This window comes from Rhinopithecus roxellana, chromosome 6 (assembly GCF_007565055.1).
Source record: "Rhinopithecus roxellana isolate Shanxi Qingling chromosome 6, ASM756505v1, whole genome shotgun sequence".
NCBI classification, from domain to species: domain Eukaryota; kingdom Metazoa; phylum Chordata; class Mammalia; order Primates; family Cercopithecidae; genus Rhinopithecus; species Rhinopithecus roxellana.
Window position 1 is genome coordinate 1,507,320 of NC_044554.1, and position 25,862 is coordinate 1,533,181.

Genomic DNA, 25,862 nt, shown 5'->3' on the forward strand with positions numbered 1-25,862 from the left:
ACTCTGTCTCAAAAAGGAATGAATAAATAAATAAATAAAATAAACAAGCACATTCGTTAAGATCCTTCTTAGTATTCATCATCATTCCCTAGATACCTGGAAAATAAGAAACTCTACATTTTCTGTGCATAAAACCGAACTCTGCAATAAGAACCGAGTCTGAATTTATTAGAAAATCTGCATTTATAACACTCTGGATCTCTGCAGAACGTAACTTTGTGTTCAGATGAAAATATGGTTTGACAGCAAAATCATGCTATGAAAGCAAGATCATATTCCAGATGGCATGCCCTCAACAGATATTATTTAGCACATGCTGTGTCAGACATCACAGAGTACCTGGGAAGCAACAATAAATAGAACTCCTTCTCTCTCCTGAGCCCACAGTCCAGTCAAAGAGAGGCAAAGAAATAATGACAGTGCCTGGCGAGAACGCTGGGAGAGGGGGTTCGGGCTGCAACTGGGGCAGAGCACGGGGAAGCCTCCCTCAGCCTGGAGCAGGCGGGGTAAACCTCCCCACAGGGGGACAGCTGTGAGGAGACTCGGCCAGTGAACAGAAATCTTTTCAGTCATGCATCGTGTGACTCCTGCTCGTATTCCCAGTACTTTGAGAGTCCGAGATGAGAGAATCACTAAGGCCAGGAGTTCAAAACCAGCCTGAGAGCGAGACTCCATCTCTACAAAAAAAAAAAAAAAATTTTGAGACGGAGTCTCACCCTGTCACCCAGGCTGGAGTGCAATCGCACAATTTTGGCTAACTGCAACCTCTGTCCGGCTAATTTTTTGTATCTTTAGTAGAGACAGGCTTTCACCATGTTAGCCAGGCTAGTCTCGAACTCCTGACATTATGATCTACCCACCTCAGCCTCCCAAAGTGCTAGGACTACAGGCGTGAGTCTCAGCGCCTGGTCCCAAAAATTTTAAAAATAGGCTGCCCATGGTGGTTCATGTCTGTCGTCCCAGCTACTCAGGAGGCTGAGGTGGGGGAATCACTTCAGCCCAGGGGTTTAAGGCTACAGTGAGCTATGATGACACCACTGCACTCCAGCCTGGACAACAGAACAAGATCCTGTCAAAAACAAAAACAAAAAAGGCTAGCACAGTGGATCACACCTCTAACCTCAGCACTTTGGGAAGCCAACGCAGGGAGATCAATTGAGTCCAGGAATTCGAGACCAGCCTGGGCAACATAGCAAGAACCTATCTCCAAAAACATAAAGAAAAAGAAAAGGATCTTTTAGTTGGTGATTATGGTGCCAACACGGGCATTCCAGCAGAAGAAACAGCTCAAGCAAGAGCAGGAGAGCAACGAGGGCAGTGGAAACAGATCAGTGGCTGGGAGTGAGGGGAGAAGAGGATGAAAATCCAGGAGAGAGCAGAGGACACTGAGTGTCCTGACTAGGGATTACGGCTTTGTCCTGTGGGCTTGGGGGAGCCAATCACAGGACTCCCAATTTTTTTTTTTTTTTTTTTTTTTTTTTTTTTTTGAGACAGAGTCTCGCTCTATCGCCCAGGCTGGAGTGCAGTGGCCAGATCTCAGCTCACTGCAAGCTCCGCCTCCCAGGTTTACGCCATTCTCCTGCCTCAGCCTCCCGAGTAGCTGGGACTACAGGCACCTGCCACCTTGCCCGGCTAGTTTTTTGTATTTTTAGTAGAGACGGGGTTTCACGGTGTTAGCCAGGATGGTCTCGATCTCCTGACCTCGTGATCCACCAGTCTCGGCCTCCCAAAGTGCTGGGATTACAGGCTTGAGCCACCGTGCCCGGCCGACTCCCAAATTTTAATCTGTGGCCGGGCACAGTGGCTCACACCTGTAATCCCAGTGCTCTGTGAGGGTGAGACAGGAGGAATACTTGAGCCCAGGAATCAAGACCAGCCTGGGCAACACAGCAAGACCCCATCTCTATGAAAGTAAAAAATTTGCCAGGCATGTTGGCATGTGCCTATGAACCCAGTTACTCAGGAGGCTGAGGTGGGAGGATCGCTTGGGCCCAGGAAGTTTAGGTTGCAGTAGCAGTGATCACACCACCACACTCCAGCCTGGGTGACAGAGAGAGACCTGGTCTCAAAAGCAAACAAATACAAATTTGGATTTTTTAGAAAGATCACTTGGGCATGGGTGATAGGAGGCTGTCTGGAAACAAGGCTGGTAAGGAGGCCACTTCTGAGGACCAAGCGAGTGGGGCAGAGGCCTGGCTGCTGGCAGGAAGGGAATATGGACGGGACAGTGGGAGGTGAGCCCAAAGCTGCAGTGAGGGGAACAGTGCAGTGGGCGCAGGGCAGGCCGGGGGAGGCGAGTGACATCTCTGCCCTGAGACAACACATAAGCAGAAAGTTCAATAGCACTTACCTAACGAAACCCTGCAATCATTTCCGCTCTGTACTTGCTCTGAATAATGGGCTTCTGAAACATCTTACACCAGTTCTCAAACTGGGTGGCCAGCTGCAGCTGAATCAACTCCAGGTGCCTGTAGTCGTGATACCAAGAGTAGCAGCTGTTCACACAGATCACATTCACATACGGAGCCTGGGACCAGAGCAGGAGAGCCCGTTCAGCACCCAGAAGACTGCATGACTCAGAACTCACATGCTTTGGGGGCTCTTCTGGCAGAGAAGGTAAGAAGAGGATGTAATCGAGGCACTCAGGGAGGCTGAGGCAGGAGGATGGCTTGAGGCCAGGAGTTCGAGACCAGCCTGAGCAACACACCAAGACCCCAGCTCTAAAAATATAGTAGTAAGACAATTAACAGGGCACAGTAGCTCATGCCTGTAATCCCAGCACACTGGGAGGCCAAGGTGGGAGGATCGCTTCAGCACAGAAGTTTGAAACCAGCCTGGGCAACGTCGCATGACCCCATTTCTATAAAACAAACAAACAAAAAAACTAGAAGAGGAAGAGCTGCCTCTCAGGACTGAGAACATCCAAGTTCACCAATTTAGATCCTGAAATTACCCTGCCATGTTTCCACAGGCAGGAAACATGGTCACAAAGTGCCCAAAGGAGGCAGGCCTGTGACTCTGCACTGACGTGCACAGCTGAAAAGGACTGTGAGAGGCAGAACAGCTGCCAACGCACAGTCCTCAGCCAAAGCCGAGGGCCCCTGCCACTGGAACTGACTCCTCTCCAGGCAGCAGTCCCATCACTGGGCTTCCCCTTACCTCGCCCTGGAGAAGCGCTCCCACCTGAGGGGCCGATGCCGTCATTCTCACAGAAAATCTTTTCCTGTTTTGTTTTGGATACAGAGTCTCACTCTGTTGCCCAGGTTAGAATGTAGTGTCATCATCTCGGCTCACTGCAACCTATGCCTCCCACGATCAAGTGCTTCTCATGCCTCAGCCTCCCAGGTAGCTGGGATTACAGGTGTGTGCCACCACATCCAGCTAATTTTTTGTATTTTTGGTAGAAATGAGGTTTCACCAGTTGGCTGGTCTGGTCTCTAACTCCTGATCTCAAGTGATCCGCCCGCCTTGGCCTCCCAAAATGTTGGGATTACAGGTGTAAGAGAGAATCTTTTTTTTTTTTTTTTTTTTTTTTTGAGACGGAGTCTCGCTCTGTGGCCCAGGCTGGAGTGCAGTGGCCGGATCTCAGCTCATTGCAAGCTCCGCCTCCCGGGTTTACACCATTCTCCTGCCTCAGCCTCCTGAGTAGCTGGGACTACAGGCGCCGCCACCTCGCCTGGCTAGTTTTTTGTATTTTTTAGTAGAGACGGGGTTTCACCGTGTTATCCAGGATGGTCTCGATCTCCTGACCTCGTGATCCGCCCATCTTGGCCTCCCAAAGTGCTGGGATTACAGGCTTAAGCCACCCAGCCCCGCCCATCACAGAGAATCTTGAGGCAGCTTTCATGAGGCAGCACTGTGGGCTGCAGAGGGCCTGAAAGAGTCCCACCTAGGAGCAGGGCAGAGATGACCGAGTAGGACCACCATCAACTTTAGCAAATTGGTGCTCAGGGCTGAGCAGCAGATGCTTCTGTGTTCAACTGGCTAGTTTCTAATGCATCCTGAACACACTTCTTTCTAGTAAGAGTGCTGGCTGGGTGCGGTGGCTCATACCTGTAATCCCAGCACTTTGGGAGGTCAAGGTGGGTGGATCACCTGAGGTCAGGAGTTCGAGACAAGCCTGGCCAACATGGCAAAATCCTGTCTCTACTAAAAAATATAAAAATTAGCCAGGCATGGTATCGTGTGCCTGTAATCCCAGCTACACTGGAGGCCGAGGCAGGAGAATTGCTTGAACTCGGGCAGAGGAGGTTACAGTAAGCCAAGATCGCACCATTGCACTACAGCCTGGGCAACAGAGCAAGACTTCATCTCCAAAAAAAAAAAAAAAAAAAAAAAAAAGAATGCTAATGTCAGCCAGGCATGGCAGCTTGTGTCTGTAATCCCACCACTTTGGGAGGCCAAGGCTGGAGGATCACTTGAGCTCAAGAGTTTGAGACCAGCCTGGGCAACATAGTGCAATCCCATCTCTGCAAAAAGATTTAAAATTAGCCCAGCACACCTGAAGTCCCAGTTACTCAGGAGGATGAGGCAGGAGGATCTCTTGGGCCCAGAAATTCAAGGCTGCAGTGAGATGTGATTGCACCACTGCACTCCAGCCAGGGCAACAGAGTAAGACCTTGCCTCTACAGAAGAAAAAGAAAAATGCAGGCTCCAACTTTGGAGTTACTGAATCAGGATCTCAGAATGCAGAGATCTGCCATTTCAAAAAAATTCCCCTAGAGATTCTGATCAGCCAGGTGTGGGCCAGATGAACTCTAAGCCCCCTTAAACCTTTGACATTTTATGAGTCTATTAAATCAAAGTGCAAAAAACGCTGAGTCCAAACTGAGCAAACAAATCCCATCTCCCTATGCCCAGCCTCCCTGGATTCAGAAAGCCACACTGCCTGGCGAGTAAGCAGGGAGAGAATTCTCATTAACCCAAAGACCATCTTTGAAAACAGACTGTCTACAGCTGGGTGCGGTGGCCCACACCTGTAACCCCAGCCCTTTGGGAGGTTGAGGCAGGAGGATCGCTTGAGCCCAAGAGTTCGAGACCAGCCTTGGCAACATGGCAAGACCCTGTCTCTATCTTTTCAAGCAAAAAAACAAAATAAAAAATCCCTGGCTGGCAGCTCATGGTTCTTTCTGGCTGTTCCCATGAGCAGACTTCAGGACAAGCCCAGGCAAATGTGGGGAAAAATGGGGTGGGGACCCCCAGGCTCACCCCCTTGTCTGCTGCATAGTTGGAGTTGGTCACAAAGGTCACAGGCCGGGAGGGGTCCAAGGCTTTGGCGTGAGCAATCACCATCCTGTCCACAGAAGGCAGAAGACACAGGTTCCGTCAGTCCAGGAAGGGCTCGGACACCCTCCCATCCTTTCTGTCCCATCTTCCCCCATCAGAGCACAACACAGGGCGAGGCACGATGGCTCACACCTTTAATCTCACCACTTTGGGAGGCCGAGGCGGGTAGATCACTTGAGGTCGGGAGTTCAAGATCAGCCTGGCCAACAAGGCAAAACCCCATCTCTACTACAAATACAAAAATTAGCCAGGCATGGTGGCACACATCTGTTTAACACCAGCTACCTGGGAGGCTGAGGCACAAGAATTGCTTGAACCCAGGAGGTGAAGGTTGCCGTGAACCAGGATCACACTGCAGTCCAGCCTGGTCCATAGAGCCTGGTCCATAGAGCCCTGTCTCAAAACAAACAAAAGAAAACAAAAAAAGAGGCCGGGCGCGGTGGCTCAAGCCTGTAATCCCAGCACTTTGGGAGGCCGAGATGGGCGGATCACGAGGTCAGGAGATCGAGACCATCCTGGCTAACACGGTGAAACCCCGTCTCTACTAAAAAATACAAAAAACTAGCCGGGCGAGGTGGCGGGCGCCTGTAGTCCCAGCTACTCGGGAGGTTGAGGCAGGAGAATGGCGTAAACCCGGGGGGCGGAGCTTGCAGTGAGCTGAGATCCGGCCACTGCACTCCAGCCTGGGCGGCAGAGCGAGACTCCGTCTCAAAAAAAAAAAAAAAGAAAAAGAAATAAAGAAAAAAAACAAAAACAAAAACACACAAAGCATAAAGCCACTGCTTTCTTCCCTAACTTGAGATGTATTTTACATAAGGGCACATGATCCTCCAGTCCTAGACTGAGCTCTCTAACACCACTCTTTCTCCCCCTGCCTCCGAATCCTATCCCCCCAGAGGAGCAGCCACCCTTCCAGGTACACAGAGCTGAGGTCAGTGGGCTGGACACTGCCAAAAATGAGGTTGACTCCCTGAAACAGCTCTTGAACACAGGAGTGGGTGGGTGCAGATTTGGGTGGGATATTTATTAATGCATCAAGCAAACAGGGAGTGCAGACTCTCAGATGGGAAGTTTCAAAGCCTTGTGACAGCCTGGCTGAACCTCTCCAGGCTGGGCAGCTCCCTCCAATTCCTGCCCCAGCAAACAGACATCTCCTCTGGCCACCTCCCAAAGAAGCCTGTCTGTCAGGCACCTGCTCCTGGAAGCCTGTGCTCTTCACCTTCGCAACAAAGGTCCTGTCCACCCAGTCCTGCTGAGCACACCCCTGTGCCCCAGAGCTCTGAACTGTTCTTTGTCCAGGCTGGGACGACTTCTCAGAGCCTTCTGCCTACTGCAGACTTGGCTCAGCCCAAAGCACTCCATGAAATCGGGGTGTAGTGTCTGCCTCAAGGAGCATTTCTACAACGTCCACTGCCTCTGCTGGAAGTGAAAAATCCACCTCTGAATGCCGAGTTAGAACTGCATGATTGTAAGGAATAAAGGGGGCCCGGGCACAGTGGCACACACCTGCAATCCCAGCACTTTGGGAGGCTGAGGCAGGTGGATCACTTAAGGCCAGGAGTTCAACGCCAGTCAGGTCAACATGGTGATACCCCGCCTCTACTAAAAATACAAAAATTAGCCGGGCACAGTGGCTCATGCCTGTAATCCCAGCACTTTGGGAGGCCAAGGTAGGTGGATAACCTGAGGTCAGGAGTCCAAGACCAGCCTTGCCAACATGGTGAAACACAGTCTCTACTAAAAAATTCTAAACTTAGCTGGGCATGGGGCCATGTGCCTGTAATCCCAGCTACTCGGGGCTGAGGCTGGAGAATCACTTAAACCCAGGAGGCGGAGGTTGCAGTGAGCCGAGACCATGCCACTGCATGCCAGCCTGTGCAACAGAGTGAGACTCCATCTCAAAAAAAAAAAAAAAAAAAGGCAACAAATAGCTGGGTGTGGTGGCATACATCTATAATCCCAGCTACTTGGGAGGCTGAGGCTAAAGGATCACCTGAGCCTGGGAAGTCAAGGCTGCAGTGAGCCGAGATCGTGCCACTGCACTCCAGCCTGGGGAACTCGAGTGAGACCCTGTTAAAAACAAAAACAAAAACAAAAAACAGGCCAGGTGCAGTGGCTCATGCATGCCTCTAATCCCAGCTACACAGAAGGCTGAGGCAGGAGAATCGCTTGAACCCAGGAGGCAGAGGTTGTAGTGAGCCGAGATCGCACCACAACACTCCAGCATGGGTGACACAGCAAGACTCTGTCTCAGAAAAAAAGAAAGAAAAAGAAAACCACAATTTGGGTGAGTAGATATTTGGTCCCCTGAACTGTCCGGGTATGGACGGCCCTCCCATTGAACTGGGACAAGAGGCTGATCTTGAACAGCACACGCCCCCAGCCAGCCACCTGCCTGGGTCTCCTTCCCGATCCAGCCCATGGCAGGCAGGGGGCACTCACTTGAAGTAGTAGCCGGCAGATTCCAGATAGGATGCAGGCTCGTTGGCCACAGACCACTTCACCACAGCGTGGTGGTTCTTATCCCTGCGCACCAGTTCCTCCATCAGCCACGTGTGTTGATGCATAGACACGATTGAAGAGCTGCCTGCGGGCCAGGAGGAAAGGGACAGAGGGTCACGGTGCGGCCCGTGGGCTGGGCAGGCGGAGTGGGGGCGTGGTGGGGACTCATGGCAGCACCAGGCCCATGGTGGGACACTACTTATTGATGACCACAATCCCATAGTGGTCACATATCTGCAGCACTTCCTCTGCATAGGGGTAGTGGCTGGTGCGGAAGGCGTTGGCACCAAGCCAGAGAAGCAGGCTGAAGTCTTTCACCAGCAGTGGCCAGTCGAAGCCCTTCCCTCGGATCTAGGAGACAGCAGAGCCGAATGACCCTTTCCCTGTCGAAGCTGAACTTCCTACGAGAACCAGGACCCTGGAGAGCCACCGCATGAGCCCCCTCTCCAGCCCAAGCACCGACGCGCTGTGGGGCAGTTTGGAGCCATTTGCCTCATTGCCCTGAGCTGCCCTCAACTGCGGGACACAGGGAAGGTGAAAGTGGAAGGTGACCAGAAGCCCCCACGAAGACCCAGGGGCATAAATGCACGTCCGCATCCTTGTGCTTGTTGACGCTGTGGAAATAGAAAGTTTTCCCATTGATGAGGAACCGGCTCTCAGTGACAGCCACAGTGCAGATCCCCACAGGGAATGTGTAGAAGTCAGACACAGGCCCCAGTGATGTCTGTGCAGTCAGCCACACCTACGACAGCCAAAGCGCCAGGTGTGAGCACCCGACAGCCTGAGCCCCATCAGGCCTGCCCTCCAGCAGGAAGGCCCCTCGTGTACCCCAGCAGCTGCCTCAGGGCGGCAAGCAGAGAGATGCAGCAAACAGAGGCTCTGCCCTTCCCTGGCGGACCCTGGGACCTGTCCTTCAAATCCAGGCCTTCCCCTTGACCAGATGAGGTGGCTCATGCCTAGAGTTCCCATGCTTTGGGAGGCTAAGGGAGGAGGATCACTTCAGTCCAGGAGTTCAAGATCAGCTTGGCAACAGAGTAAGACCCCCATCTCTATTTAAAAAAATAGACAGAGTCTCACTCTGTCGCCATGGCTGTAGTGAAGTGGCGTGATCTCAACTCACTGCAGCCTCTGCCTCCCAAGTTCAAGCAATTCTCCTGCCTCAGCCTCCTTAGTAGCTGGGATTACAGGTGTTCACCACTATGCCCAATAAATTTTCGTATTTTTAGTAGAGACGGGGTTTCACCATGTTGGCCAGCCTGCTTTCAAATTCCTGGCCTCAAGTGATCCACCCGCCTCGGCCTCCCAAAGTGCTGAGATTACAGGTGTGAGCCACCATGCCTGGCCTACAAAATTTTTTTTTTAATTAGCCAGGCATAGTGGCATGTGCCTGTAGTCCCAGCTACTCAGGAGGCCAAGGTAGGAGGATTGCTGCAGTCTGGGAGCTCAAGGCTGCAGTGAGCTGTAATCAGGCCATTGCACTCCAGCCTGGGTGACAGAGTGAGACCATCTCAAAACAAACAAACAAACAAACAAAAAACAAACAAAAACCTGGGCTTCCCACCAAGGGTGGGAAACATCAGAAAGCTCAGAGAAAAGCACCTGCCTGTTCACCTGTCCTGGGCTCCTGCTGAAGCCAGGGCCACCAAATGGAGCAAAAGACTTCCCTTAAGCAAGTCCCAGCCATCATTACCTCCAACGAGTATAGATAGGTGGAGCATTCGTGCATCAAGTATGGCCACAAGAGGCTGGCAACTGGCACCTTCAGCTGACTCTGGGTCCTCGCTTCATTGACCACGACTTTGTTTTCTGCATCCAAAAGACACACTTCCAACTCGAACTGTTTACTGCACTTGATGGAGATCTGGTCATTCACCGGCCCTACAGGAGGTAAGAGAGACCAGAGCTGAGGGATACGACCTGGGCCACACAAACAGGAGTGCCCTGCAGCCACCACTCCCAGGCAGCCATTTGTTTCTGATGTTTTTTTTTAATATAAATTTTTTAATTTTTTTTTTTGAGACAAAGTCTCGCTCTGTCCCCCATGTTGGGAGTGCAGTGGTGTGATCTCGGCTCACTGCAACCTCCATCTCCAGGATTCAGGTGATTCTCCTGTCTCAGCCTTCCAAGTACCTGGGATTATAGGTGTGCACCACCATGCCTGGCTAATTTTGTATTTTTAGTAGAGATGGAGTTTTGCCATGTTGGCCAGGCTGGTCTCCAACACGTGACCTCAGGTGATCCTCCCGCCTTGGCCTCCCAAATTGCTAGGATTACAGGTGTGAACCACTGTGTCTGCTGCCTTTTCTTTTAATTGAAAAAAAAAAATTCTTTTGGCCAGGCGCAGTGGTAACACCTGTAATCCCAACACCTGGAGAGGCTGGGGTGAAAGGATCACTTGAGCCCAGGAGTTCAAGACCAGCCTCGGTAACATAAGAAAACCACTTCTTCCCTAAAAATACAAAAAATTAGCCAGGCGTAGTGGTGCATGCCTGCAGTCCCAGCAGCCCCAGCAGCCCCAGCTACTTGGGAGGCTGAAGTAGAAAGACTGCTTGAGACAGGAGTTTAGGGCTGCAGTGAGCTATGATCTTCAGGCAGGTTAGGTAGTCAAGGAAGGGACTATGTGCCAACCATGGCGCTGAGACATGTGACATGTGAACAAGCAAGTACAGCTACTGCACATGTGCACCAAGAGGATGACCCAGAACATGCTTAGAGTAACACCTCTTCCCAGCTCCTTAAGAATTCATCAAGTAAGACCCTCAGAAAGGGAGTTTCACCAGTAATAATCAGCGCCGTCTCATCCTTACGAGCAGCCTGCCCTGAATTCTCTCTCTCAGGGCGAACCGTGTATTTTATACTTCAATATTTTTTTTTTGAGAAGGGGTCTTGCTCTGTCACCCAGGCTGGAGTGCAGTGTTGCAATCTCAGCTCACTGCAACCTCCACATCCCGAGTTCAAGCAATTCTCCCATCTCAACCTCCCGAGTAGCTGGTACTATAGGAACACACCACCGTGCCCAGCTAATGTTGGCCAGGCTGGTTTGAAATCCTGAGCTTAAGTAATCCACCTGCCTCTGCCTCTGAACGTGCTGGGATTACAGGCATGAGCCACTGCGCCCAAGCTATTCTGCACTTAACTGTCGAAACACTTTTTCCATTGCAATAAATTGCTCTATGCTGCATCACCTTTGCTGTGACTTTTGTTTAAATTCCTATTTACTTATTTATTTTACTTATTTTTCTTGAGACAGGGTCTCACTATGTTGCCCAGGTGTATCTTGAACTTTCAGCTCAAGCAATTCACCCACCTTGGCCTCCCAAAGTGCTTGCGATGACAGGCATTAGCCACCACACACAGCCTAAATTCTTTTTTTTTTTTCATACTTTAAGTTCTAGGGTACATGTGCACAACGTGCAGGTTACATACGTATACATGTGCCATGTTGGTGTGCTGCACCCATTAACTTGTCATTTACATTAGGTATATCTCCTAATGCTATCCCTCCCCCATCCCCACAATAGGCCCCAGTGTGTGATGTTCCCCTTCCTGTGTCCAAGTGATCTCATTGTTCAACTCCCACCTATGAGTGAGAACATGCGGTGTTTGGTTTTCCGTTCTTGCGATAGTTTGCTGAGAATGATGGTTTCCAGCTGCATCCATGTCCCTACAAAGGACATGAACTCATCCTTTTTTATGGCTGCATAGTATTCCATGGTGTATATGTGCCACATTTTCTTAATCCAGTCTGTCACTGATGGACATTTGGGTTGATTCCAAGTCTTTGCTATTGCGAATAGTGCTGCAATAAACATATGTCTGCATGTGTCTTTATAGTAGCATGATTTATAATCCTTTGGGTATATACCCAGTAGTGGGATGGCTGGGTCAAATGGTATTTCTAGTTCTAGATCCTTTAGGAATCGCCACACTGTTTTCCACAATGGTTGAACTAGTTTACAGTTCCACCAACAGTGTAAAAGTGTTCCTATTTCTCTACATCCTCTCCAGCACCTGTTGTTTCCTGATTTTTTAATGATTGCCATTCTAACTGGTGTGAGATGGTATCTCATTGTGGTTTTGATTTTCATTTCTCTGATGGCCAGTGATGATGACCATTTTTTCATGTGTCTTTTAGCTGTAAGAATGTTTTCTTTTGAGAAGTGTCTGTTCATATCCTTTGGCCACTTTTTGATGGGGTTGTTTGCTTTTTTCTTGTGAATTTGTTTGAGTTATTTGTAGGTTCTGGATATTGGCCCTTTGTCAGATGAGAAGATTGCAAAAATTTTTTCCCATTCTGTTGCCTGTTCACTCTGATGGTAGTTTCTTTTGCTATGTAGAAGCTCTTTAGTTTAATTAGATCCCATTTGTCAATTTTGGCTTTTGTTGCCATTGCTTTTGGTGTTTTAGACATGAAGTCCTTGCCCATGCCTATGTCCTGAATGGTACTACCTAGGTTTTCTTCTAGGGTTTTTATAGTTTTAGGTCTAACATTTAAGTCTCTAATCCATCTTGAATTAATTTTCATACAAGGAGTGAGGAAAGCATCCAGTTTCAGCTTTCTACTTACGGCTAGCCAATTTTCCCAGCATCATTTATTAAATAGGGAATCCTTTCCCCATTTCTTGTTTTTGTCAGGTTTGTCAAAGATCAGATGGCTGTAGATGTGTGTTATTATTTCTGAGGGCTCTGTTCTGTTCCATTGGCCTATCTCTGTTTTGGTACCAGTACCATGCTGTTTTGGTTACTGTAGCCTTGTAGTATAGTTTGAAGTCAGGTAGCATGATGCCTCCAGCTTGGTTCTTTTGGCTTAGGATTGTCTTGGCAATGCAGGGTCTTTTTTGGTTCCATATGAACTTTAAAGCAGTTTTTTCCAGTTTTGTGAAGAAAGTCATTGATAGCTTAATGGGGATGGCATTGAGTCTATAAATTACCTTGGGCAGTATGGCCATTTTCACGATATTGATTCTTCCTATCCATGAGCATGGTATGTTCTTCCATTTGTTTGTGTCCTCTTTTATTTCACTGAGCAGTGGTTTGTAGTTCTCCTTCACATCCCTTGTAAATTGGATTCCTAGGTATTTTATTCTCTTTGAAGCAATTGTGAATGGGAGTTCATTCATGATTTGGCTCTCTGTTTGTCTGTTATTGGTGTATAAGAATGCTTGTGATTTTTGCACATTGATTTTGTATCCTGAGACTTTGCTGAAGTTTCTTACCAGCTTAAGGAGATTTTGGGCTGAGATGATGGGGTTTTCTAAATGTGCAATCATGTCATCTGCAAACAGGGACAATTTGACTTCTTTTCCTAATTGAATACCCTTTATTTCTTTCTCTTGCCTGATTGCCCTAGCCAGAACTTCCAACACTCTGTTGAATAGGAGTGGTGAGAGAGGGCATCCCTGTCTTATGCCAGTTTTCAAAGGGAATGCTTCCAGTTTTTGCCCATTCAATGTAATATTGGCTGTGGGTTTGTCATAAATAGCTCTTATTATTTTGAGATACGTTCCATCAATACCGAATTTATTGAGAGTTTTTAGCATGAAGGGCTGTTGAATTTTGTCAAAGGCCTCTTCTGCATCTACTGAGATAATCATGTGGTTTTTGTCTTTGGTTCTGTTTATATGCCAGATTACATTTATTGATTTGCATATGTTGAACCAGCCTTGCATCCCAGGGATGAAGCCCACTTGATCACGGTGGATAAGCTTTTTGATGTGCTGCTGGCCTAAATTCTTTTAAACTTAGAACTGCAGCCCCACAACAGCTGTCAATAATCTCACCACCACACCAAGCATAAATTCTTTTTTTTTTTTTTTTTTTGAGATGGAGTCTTGCTCTGTCACCCAGGCTGGAGTGCAGTGGCTCAATCTCGGCTCACTGCAAGCTCCACCTCCCGGGTTCACGCCATTTTCCTGCCTCAGCCTCTCGAGTAGCTGGGACCACAGGCACCCGCCACCACGCCCGGCTAATTTTTTTTGTATTTTTTAGTAGAGACAGGGTTTCACTGTGTTAGCTAGGATGGTCTCGATCTCCTGACCTCGTGATCCGCCCGTCTCGGCCTCCCAAAGTGCTGGGATTACAGGCATGAGCCACCGTGCCCAGCCCTAAATTCTTTTAAACTTAGAACTGTGGCCCCACAACAGTTGTCAATAATCTCGCCACTGCACTCCAGCCTGGGCCACAGTGCAAGGCCTCATCTCAGAAAAAGAAAAAGATACATTTTTAAAAAGTAAAAAAAAAAACTTAAAAAAAATTTTTTTTCTAAAAGACAGGGTATCCCAGCTGGGCGTGGTGACTCACACCTGTAATCTTACACTTTGGGAGGCCAAGGCAGGTGGATCACCTGAGGTCTTGAGTTCAAGACCAGCCAGGCTAGCATGGTGAAACCCCGTCTCTACTAAACAAATTCAAAAATTAACCAGGCGTGGTGGCAAGTGCCTGTAATCCTAGCTACTCGGGAGGCTGAGGCAGGAGAATCGCTTGAATCTGGGAAGTAGAGGTGCAGTGAGCCAAGACTGCACCACTACCCTCCAGCCTGGGCAACAGTGAGACCCTGTCTCAAAAAATAAAGGGTCTCCCTCTGTTGCCCAGACTGGAGTGCAGTGGCGCGGCCATAGCTCACTGCACCCTTGACCTCCCAGGCTCAAGTGATTCTCCTGCCTCAGCAGCTGGGACTACCAGCATGCATCACTATGCCTGGCTAATTTTTTAATTTTTTGTGGTGATGGTCTCGCTATGTTACCCAGGCTGATTTTGAACTCCTGGCCTCAAGTGATCCTCCTACCAGGGCCTCCTTGCAAAGAGCTGAGAGGACAGGCATGAGCCACCATGCCCAGACCCCAAAGCTACCTGTTCCTTGAGCACGATGTGTAGCAAGGGGAGCTGGAGTGAGAGCAGCACCATGGGGAAGGGATAGGATCGCCACCCTGAGCTGTGTGACGTTAGGCCAGACCCCTCTTCTCCAAGTGAGGTCAAACACATGGGTGATTTCGGGAGCCTGTGCCCGCTCAGACAGCCTGGATTTAGCTTCCTAGGTGGATGGGAACCTGTGAGGGTTTAGAGATGCTGGGAGAACTTTTTCCTGGGAGAGCTTTCCAAACAGAAAACAAACAGAGCCACCCCGGGCCCCACTGAGGGAGGATCCTACCAGAAGCCCTCACCACTGTTGTGCTCCACGCCAGTAGTGATGGTGATGTCATCAATGTAGGTGGTGGGTGTCGTGTACAGAAGCACAGACCGCTGCAGTCCCGCGTAGTTGAAGAAGGCAAAGTCTGTTTTCTGGACAAAGTAACCCTTGGGATACCTAGCGTGGGAGGACTGAGGTTTGCTGGGCCCTTGCCCTGGGTCCCTTGACCTCAGCTCACTGGCCTCCCCGGCCTCCCCAGATCCAGGGCTTCCACTCTGCGAAGGCCACCCTCTGCCTAGCAGGAAGACCATGGGGTGGGACGGGAAGGTGGGTGTGTGCGGTGGAGACAGGATGGTACCCACTTGGAGGTGCTGGTCATGTAGCGGATGGTCCCTGGTGGCAGGGTGGAGGGCATGAGGATGTTGTTGATGGCAATAGTGACACGGAGGCAGGAGGGCAGGGGCCCAACCTAGACCGGGCTGCTGATGTCAGCCCCTCATGCTCTAGCGAGTCGATCCTATTCAGCCACTGCAGACACAGGAGATACGGGGAGGGCGCGGCAGGTCAGGGCAAGAGGCGGGGCCCTGCTATCGGGCACTCCCTCACATAACCTGCAGCATGGGGCTCAGGGGTCTGCCAGCCAGGCAGGAAGAATGACATCCCAATGGGGTAGATCAGGCCACCTATCCCCCTATACAGGGCACAGCTCCCAGGGTAGGGCAGGGTCCCCCACCATCCCACCCCAGGAGACAGGCTGTGGGTGGCAGTTGGGGATCCCATGCTGTTCAGCAGCCGTGCCCACTCAACCCACCCTGCCTGCTCCTGGCTGCACTGACCACGATGGCATAGGAGTGGGCAGTGCCAAGCCTCAGCACCACTCTTGTGTGCAGGTCCTGTGTCCATTGCTCCGGCAGGGTCACCTCCATTCGTACCACACCTAACTGAAAAAATGCCACAACCACCAGTCCTGGCCGATGTCGTTGAAGCTGGAGGGAACCCACATGTCCAGGGTGGGGCCCAACTGCAGAGAGAAGAGCCAGGTTCAGCTCCTAGGCCCCCAAAGGGATCCAGGACAATTATGCTGCACAGCTGTGCCCCCAGGCCTAGTATAAGCCCTGACACATAGCGGGGACTCTTGGCGGAATGGACAGATAACTTGCTGATGACAGGTGAACTGCCAGGGCGGTTTGTGCACCTGGGCCAGTGGGGCCAGGAGTTCCTTCTCGGAATGGATGGGGCCCAATATCTCCCGAGGCAGGCGAGAGCCCAGGGACTCATCCCAGCCCGAGGCAAGAGGATTCAGACCCAGTGACTAAGAGGCAGATGACCCACTGCCTGTCACAGGGAGGAAGGCTGGTTGGGGGGATTGGGGGGGCTTTGCTTAAGACACTGTGAGTGGGGCGCACACTGGCACCCAGCCCTCTCCTCTCTTCCTCCTGTACTGAATGCCACAAAGTCAGAAAAAGAGGATGTAGACCAGGCAAAAGCAGCCCAGACTTGGTGCCACTTTTCTGCTCACCACATCCAAGTCAGGAGGGGACCAGGGGTGGTGTCCTTGGTCTGATGTCACATCCTGTCCTCTATCAGAACCTTGAAAGCCAAGGGACCTTCCTGCCTCGGCAGGGTTGACATCAGGATGCCTAAACTGTCCCCTCCTCCCGATCCTTGGGCCCAGCTCTGTGTGGCACGTGCCGCTCTGGCCAGATGGGTGTCTGGGTGGCTCATGCCTGTAATCAGCACTTTGGGAGGTCAACATCGGAGGATGGTTTGAGGTCAGGAGTTCAAGACCAGCCTGGACAATGTAGTGAGACCCTATATCTTAAAAAAAAAAAAAAAAAGGCTTTTTTTTTTCTTTTTTGAGACAAGAGTCTCACTCTGTCACCCAGGCTGGAAGTAGCATGATCTCAGCTCACTGCAACCTCTGTCTCCCGGGTTCAAGCAATTCTTCTCCCTCAGCCTCCCAAGTAGCTGGGATTACAGGCATGTGCCACCAAACCTGGCTAACTTTGTAGTTTTAGTAGAGATGGGGTTTCCCCATGTTGGGTGACCTGGTCTTGAACTCCCGACCTCATGTGATCTAGCCCACCTCAGGCCTCCCAAAGTACTGGGATTACAGGCTTGAGTCACAGTGCCCGGCCCAGGCAAATTTTAAAAACATTTATTTTAGAAATGGGGATCTCACTATGCTTGCTCAGTGTGGTCTCAAATGATCCTTTTTTTTTTTTTTTTTTTTTTTTTTTAATGAGATGGAGTCTTGCTGTCACCCAGGCTGGAATGCAATGGTGTGATCTCGGCTCACTGCAACCTCCACCTCCTGGGTCAAGCAATTCTCCTGCCTCAGCCTCCCAAGTAGCTGGGATTACAGGCACCCATCACCACGCCTGGCTAATTTCTGTATTTTTAGTAGAGATGGGGTTTTGCCGTATTAGGCTGGTCTCGAACTCCTGATCCTCGTGATCCGCCACCACGCGCAGCCCTCAAAAGATCTTTCCACCTCAGTCTCTCAAGTAGCTGGGACTCCAGGCATGTGCCACCACACCTGGCCAAGTTTTGTAATGTGTTTCCAGTCTTTATAACATTAGGATCTTGGACTTAGGCGTCCCAGTTCCCATGATCATGGTAAGCAGAGTACTTTTTTTTTTTTAATTATCTTTTTTTTTTTTGGCTGGGCATAGTGACTCATGCCTGTAATCTCAGCACTTTGGGAGGCTGAGGTGGGCAGATTGCTTGAGCTCAGGAGTTTGAAACTGACCTAGGCAACATAGCAAAACCCCACCTCTAAAAAAATACAAAGATTAGCCAGGCATGGTGGCACATACCTGCAGTCCCAGCTACTCAGGAGGCTGATGTGGGAGGATTGCTTGAGCATGAGAGGTTGAGGCTGCAGTGAGCTGTCATCACACCACTGTACTGCAGCCTGGGGGACAGAGCAAGACCCTGTCTCAAAAATAAAAATAAAAATAAAATTTAAAAATATATATATACATATTTTATATATATATATTTTTTAAATATGTATACTCGGGAGGCTGAGGCAGGGAAATCGCTTGAATCCCAGAGGCAGATGTTTCAGTGAACTGTGACTGTGACACTGCACTCCAGCCTGGGTGACAGAGCAAGACCCTGTCAACAAAAGAGAAAAAACAAAAAGAGAAAAAAGAAATAACATTGGATATATATGGACCCAGAAGCTCATGTGTGTGAAGTATTTCGAGTCATCAGAGAAGTACAATTGTAAGTATATAATTTCATTCTTGTTGATACCTCGTCATAATGTATCATCACTCCTAACAGAATGGCCTCAATCATTTGGTGTGTGAGATCTCACACACACAGAGTTTTGGTTTTGTTTGGTTTTGTTTTGTTCACATGTTTTAGAGACAGGGATGTGCTCTGGCACCCAGACTGGAGTGCAATGGTGCAATTATAGCTCACCACAGCCTCCAACTCCTGGATTCAAGCAACCCTGCTGCCACAGCCTCCTGAGTAGCTGGACACAGGTGCGTGCCACCATATCTGGCTAACTTTTTAAAATAGAGTTTGCATTTTTATGAGAATTATGTGCACTAGAAGTTATTATAATTCTTGTGTTTATAGGGTACAAACTTGTACCAGTACTATAAACAATGATAATATCTTTTCATGAAGTCACAGCCCAATATATCAATTCACACTTTTTTTGAGATGGAGTTTCCAGGCTGGAGTACAATGGCACAATCTTGGCTCACTGCAACCTCTATCTCCTGGGTTCAAGCGATTCTCCTGCCTCAGCCTCCCAAGTAGCTGGGATTACAGGCACGCAACACCACACCCAGCTAATTTTTGTATTTTTAGTAGAGACCGTGTTTTACCATGTTAGCCAGGCTGGTCTCGAACTCCTGACCTCAAGTGATCCGCCCACTTCAGCCTCCCAAAGTGCTGGGATTACAGACGTGAGCAACCACACTGCAGCCAATTTTTTTTTTCTTGGAGACAGATCTCACTCTGTTGCCCTGGCTGGAGTACAGTGGCACCATCACATCTCACTGCAGCCTCGACCTTCCAGGCTCAAGTGATCCTCCCATCTCAGCCTCCCAAGTAGCTGGAACCACATGCATATACCACCATGTCCTGCTCATTTTAAAATTTTTGGGTGACATTTTGGGGTCTATGTTGCTCAGGCTGGTCTGTCTGAAACGTTTTGGCTCAAATGATCCTCCCACCTCGCCTCCCAAAGTGCTGGGATTAAAGGCGTGAGCCACCCTGCCTGGTCTCTTGGTGCACTTGAAATATAATTCATACTCCTTGCTACTGCCAAGAAGGCTTTGTGTGACCCAGTCCCTGCTCAATTCTTACTCTCATTCACCTGTTCTCCAAACATTCAAGCCACTTTTTCTTCCTTAAAAGCCCATTCCTGCCTCAGAGACTTCGCATGTGTAGCTCCTATAATTTCCGCTCGTCGCTGAAGCCTCAACTCAAATGTGGCATCCTCAGTGAGCTCCCCTCTGCCCACTTTTTAAATTATGACAACTAACCATAGAAGTTCACAAAGTATTTCTTTCTCCCTCTTTTCAGACACGAAGTGGAATTGCGTGTCTTTGACCCTGTCATGTGAGGGGTGACCATGTGACTTTTTTGGTCAAGGGAATGTAAACAGCAAATTTTTTTTTTTTTTTTTTTTTGAGAGAGGGTCTCTGTCACCCAGGCTGGAGTGCAGTGGCATGGTCTCAGCTCACTGCAACCTCTGCCTCCCAGGCTCAAGTAATCCTCCCAACTCAGCCTCCTGAATAGCTAGGACTACAGGTGCATGCCACCATGCTGGGCTAATTTTTTGTAGAGACAGGGGTTTTGCCATGTTGGCCAGGCTGGTCTCAAACTCCTAAGCTCAAGCTGATCTGCCCCGCTTGGCCTCTCAAAGTGCAGGGATTACAGGCATGAGCCACCATGCCCAGCCTTAAACAGCAAAAAACAATTTTTTTGAGGTGTTATCTCACTCTGTTGCCTAGGCTGGAGTGCAGTGGCATGATCTTGGCTCACCTGAAACCTCTGGCTCCCGAGGTTCAAGTGATTCTCCTGTCTCAGCCTCTCAAGTAAGTGGAACTACAGGCATGTGCAATCACATCCAGCTAATTTTGTATTTTTAGCAGAGATGGGGTTTCACCACATTGGCCAGGCTGGTTTTGAACTCCTGACCTCAGGTGATCCACCCACCTCAGTCTCCCAAAGTGCTGAGATTACAGACATGAGCCACTGCGCCCGGCAAACAGCAGTATTTTTAAGAGCCAATGCCTGATTTTCTGCATCCCTTTTTCCTGCCTTGGTGATCGTGGAAGCACGTGTGAATTTAAGCATCCCTCAGCTGGGATCCCTGAGCAATTTATGAAATCAAAGCCCCCTTTCCAACCTCTGATGGATGTGTAGCATGAATGAGAAATAATTCTTTATTGACTCAAACAACTGAGGTTTTGGAGTTTGTGACTGCAGCCTCATTAGCCTGTGTTGACTGATACACCATGTGCCAGACGGACACTCATCTACCTGTATTATCTCATCTACTTCTCACAACAACCCGATAAAGTAGCTAGTCCCCTTAGGTTGTTATAAAGGAAGAGCTGAGGCTGAGGGTGGGTCATTTGTCTCTCTTTTGTCAAAAAGAGGTTTGTTTGGCTCACGGTTCTGCAGGCTGTACTAGAAGCATGGCCCCTGGCATCTGCCTCTGCTGCAGCCTTGGAAGCTTTCACTCATGGCAGAAGGGTGAAGGGGAGCTACGTGCAGATCACATGGCAAAGGAGGAAGTGAGAGAGCGGAGGTGCCAAGCTCTTCCAACAACCAGTTTTTTAACTTTTTAACTTTTTCTTTTTTTTTCTTTTTTTAATAGGGTTTCGCTCTTGTTGCCCAGGCTGGAGTGCAATGGCATGATCTCGTCTCACAGCAAACTTCACCTCCTAGGTTCAAGCGATTCTCCTGCCTCAGCCTCCCAAGTAGCTGGGATTATAGGCATGCACCACCACACCCAGCTAATTTTGTATTTTTAGTAGAGACGGGGTTTCTCCATGTTGGTTAGGCTGGTCTTGAACTCCCGACCTCAGGTGATCTGTCCGCCTCAGCCTCCCAAAGTGCTGGGATTACAGGTGTGAGCCCCTGCACCCGGCCAGTTCTTGCAGGAACTAGGAGTGAGGATTGGCCAAGTGTTGTGGCTCACACCTGTAATCCCAGAGCTTTTGGAAGCCTAGGCGGGGGGATCACTTGAAGTTAGGAGTTCAAGATCAGCCTGGCCAACATAGTGAAACTCCATCTCTACTAAAAATACAAAAATTAGCCGGGCGTGGTGGCTGGCACTTGTAATCCCAGCTACTTGGGAGGCTGAGGCAGGAGAATCCCTTGAACCCAGGAGGTGGACGTTGCAGTGAGCCGAGACAGCACCATTGTACTCCAGCCTGGGCGACAGAGTGAGATTCCATCTCAAAAAATTTTTCAAAAGCCAGGTGCAGTGGCTCACACTTGTAATCCCAGCACTTTGCAAAGCCGAGGCAGGTGGATCACCTTAGGTCAGGAGTTCGAGATCAGGCTGGCCAACATGGTGAAACCCTGTCTCTACTAAAAATAGAAAAATTAGCCAGGTGTGGTGGTGGGCGACCATAATCCCAGCAATTCGGGAGGCTGAGGAAGGAGAATTGCTTGAACCTGGGAGGACAGAGATTGTGGTGAGCTGAGACACTGCCATTGCACTCCAGCCTGGGCAACAAGATTGAAACTCCATCTCAAAAAAAAAAAAACGAAAAAGAAAACATTTTGTAGTCAGGGTCTCACTATATTGCCTAGGCTGGCCTTGAAATGCTGACCTGAAGCAATCCTCCCAGCTCAGCCTCCCAAAGTATTGAGGTTACAGGCATGAGCCACCATGTCTGGCCTCACACTTTCAGATTTATGCCTGAAGAAGGAATTGACAGAGTCATGGGTTTTATTATACACTCATATATAGAGAGAAAAGCAAATTGCCAATTTTCATCCTCTGTGTTTATATACATATATATGAAATGTAGTTTTTATTTTATTTATTTATTTATTTTGAGACAGAGTCTCACTCTGTCACCCAGGCTGGAGTGCAGTGGCATGATCTTGGCTCACAGCAACCTCTGCCTCCCTGATTGAAGTGATTATCCTGCCTCAGCCTCAGCGAGCAGCTGGGACTGCAGGCGCGTGTGACCACGCCTGTCTAATTTTTTGCATTTTTAGTAGAGACAGGGTTTCACTATGTTGGCCAGGCTGGTTTTGAACTCCTGGCCTCAGGTGATCCACCCACACTGGCCTCCCACAGTGCTGGGATTACAAGCATGAGCCACTGCACCTAGCAGCAGGAGTTCCTTATATTTAGAAAACAAAATAGTAAAAACCAGCAATGTTCCAAAACAATAACCACAATTACGCTTTATTAGTTCATTCAGTCCCATGTAATTAATTCTTGTTCTGCTTGATCTTCTGTTAGCAGTTTCATGAATGTCACCTTCTCCACTAGAGAACTGGGAATTCTTAGTTCATTGATAGGATCTCAAAGTTATTAAAACTATCTTGTCATTAAGCATTTTGTAGCTGAAACTACAGGATTGCGACACCACACCCAGCTAATTTTATTTATTTTTTTGACAGGCAGTGGTGCAGTTTTAGCTCACTGCAACCTCCGCCTCCCAGGCTCAAGCAGTCCTCCATCTCAGCCTCCCGAGGAGCTGGGATTACAGGCATGCACCAACATACCTGGCTAATTTTAAAATTTTTTGTAAAGACAGGGTCTCACTGTGTTGCCCAAGTTGTCTTGAACTCCTGGACTCTTGAAGAATCCGCCTACCTTGGCCTTCCAAAGTGCTGGGATTACAGGCATGAGCCACTGGACCTGCCTATACAACGTTTTATATTCTTACAAGTTTCTTTCCTTCTACATTTTCCACTTTCTCATTCTGGAACAATTCATTCTACTTTGTGACAAAATGATTCTTTTTTTTTTTTTTTTTTTGAGATAGAGTCTCACTCTGTTGCCCAAGCTGAAGTGCAGTGGCATGATCTCAGCTCACTGTAACGTCTGCCTCCTGGGTTCAAGCAATTCTCTGTCTCAGCCTCCCAAGTAGCTGAAATTACAGGCGCCCGCCACCATACCCTGCTAATTTTTGTATTTTTAGTAGAGATGGGGTTTCACCATCTTGGCCAGGCAGGTCTTGAATGTGAACCACCCGCCTTGGCCTCCAAAAGTGCTGGAATTACAGGCATGAGCCACCGTGCCCGGCCATCTCTTTTTCATTAATGAAAACATATCCTTCATACCGCATACCTTTTCTTATAAAAAATACCCTGTATTCCTTGCATACTTTTCATACAGAGTCATTTCCTTTCACCCTTATTATATTTAGTAGGTCAATTATGTATATTGGTTTGAATTCTTAACCTTTCCTAGCTTCAAACTCCAGGGCTCAACAGATCCTTCTGCCTTATCCTCCATAGTAGCTGGGACTACAGGCATGCACCAGCATGCCCTGCTAATGTTTGTATTTTTAGCAGAGATGGGGTTTCATCATGTCGGCCAGGCTGGTCTTGAACTCCTGACTTCAGGTGATTCACCCACCTCGGCTTCCCAAAGTGCTGGGATTACAGGTGTGAACCATCATGCCCAGCTGACACCTTCCTTTTTCATTGTCAGTCTAATACTGGGAATCGCATCTCTTCTTTTTTTCTTTTTTTGAGACAGAGTCTTGCTCTGTTGCCTAGGCTGCAGTACAGTGGCACTATCTTTTCTCACTGCAGCCTCCACCTCCTGGGATCAAGCAATTCTCCTGCCCCAGTCTCCCAAGTAGCTGGGACTACAGATGCACACCACCACACCTGGCTAATTTTTGTATTTTTTTTTTTTTATTAGAGTCAGCATTTCACCATGTTGGCCAGGCTGGTCTTGAACTCCTGACCTCAAATGATCCACCTGCTTTGGCCTCTCAAAGTGCTGGGATTACAGGTGTGAGCCACCACACCTGGACCATATAGAAAGGTTTTAAAAGGCAGGGAGGCTGAGGTTACAGGCAAAGTCATCAATCAATACATAAAATGGTTTGGCCCCAAAAGGCAGGATATCATGAAACATCTTGGCCAGGCTGGTCTCGAACCCCTGATCTCAGGTGATCCTTCCTCAGCTTTCCAAAGTGCTAGTATCAGGGGAACCCACCCGCAATATTTCAACATAGGTTCTTTCTATTTTCCCTAAGTGTCGGCCAGTCTGAGAAATAAAGAGAAAGAGTACAAAGAGAGGAATTTTACAGGTGAGCCGCCAGGGGTGACATCACACATCAGTAGGTCCATGATGCCCACCTGAGCCACAAAAGCAGAAAGTTTTTATTAGGGATTTTAAAAGGGGAGGGGGTATATGAACAGGGAGTAGGTCATAAAGATTACATGCTTCCGAAGCCAACAAAGATCACAAGGCAAAGGGCAAAGCAAAGATCACAAGGCAAAGAGCAAAATTAGAATTACTGATAAGGGTCTATGTTCAGCTGTGCACATATTGTCTTGATAAACATCTTAAACAACAGAAAACAGGGTTCGAGAGCAAAGAAATGGTCTGACCTCAAATTCACGAGGGTGGGGTTTTTTTTCCCCACCCTAATAAGCCTGAGGATACTGCAGGAGACCAGGGTGTATTTCAGTCCTTATCTCAACCACATAAGACAGACACTCCGAGAGTGACCGTTTATAGACCTCCCCCCAGGAATGCAATTCTTTTCCTAGGGTCTTAATATATTCCTTACTAGGAAAAGAATTTAGCGATATCTCTCCTACTTGCACGTCAGTTTGTAGGCTCTCTGCAAGAAGAAAAATATGGCTTTTTGCCCAACCCCACGGGCAGTCAGACCTTATGGTCAACTTCCCTTGTTTCCTAAAATTGCCATTATTCTGCTCTTTTTCAAGGTGCACTGATTTCATATGTTCAAAGACACATGTTTTATAATCAGATTTCATATTGTTCAAACACACATGTTTTACAATCAATTTGTACAGTTAATGTAATCATCACAGGGTCCCAAGGTGACTGTACATCCTCAGTTTACAAAGATAACAGGATTGGGAGATTAAAGTAAGACAGGAATAAGAAATTATAAGAGTATTATTAGAGAAGTGATAAATGTCCACGAAATCTTCACAATTTATGTTTCCTCTATTGTAGCTCCAGCCAGTCCCTCCGTTCGGGGTCCCTGACTTCCCGCAACATGCTAGGATTACAGGTGTGAGCTACCATGCCTGGTGAAACCCTGTCCCTACTAAAAATACAAAAATTAGCCAGGTATGGTGACAGGCACCTGTAATCCCAGCTACTCAGGAGCCTAAGGCAGGAGTACCGCTTGAATGCTGGGAGGCAGAGGTTTGCAGTGAGCCGATGTTGCACCATTGCACTCCAGCCTGGGCAACAAGAGTGAAACTCTGTCTCAGAAAAAAAAAAAAGAAAAAGAAAAAAGAAAAGGCATAAGTGACTATTCCTCTACCCTTCCCCCAGATGCACATTGTGTATTTGGTGAAAGGGTGATGAAAGGCTGGGCGTGGTGGCTCACGCCTGTAATCCCAGTACTTCGGGAGCCTGAAGCAGGTGGACCACCTGCGGTCAGGGGTTTGAGAACAGCCTGGCCAAGATGGTGAAACCCCATCTCTACTAAAAATACAAAAATTAGCCAGGTATGGTGGCACACAACTGTAATCCCAGCTCTTTGGGAAGCTGAGGCAGGAGGATTGCCTGAATCTCGGCACTGGATGTAGCAGTGAGCCAACTTTGCACCACTGCACTCCAGCCTGGGCAACAGAGTGAGACTCCATCTAAAAAAACAAAAACAAAAACAAAAAACCCACAAACAAACAAACAAAAAATTTATGGCTTCAATAGAAGCTGACCAACTAATCCCCATTCTCTATCCCCCCAGCCATAACTACAATTTTAATGAGACAA

The 25,862-nt window shown here is 48.5% G+C and overlaps 1 pseudogene; it reads right to left on the reverse strand.

Annotated features, from left to right (window-relative positions):
• Nucleotides 1–2,350: 2,350 nt before the first annotated feature.
• LOC104675892 overlaps nt 2,351–25,862 on the reverse strand; it is a 32,169-nt pseudogene continuing 8,657 nt past the window's right edge.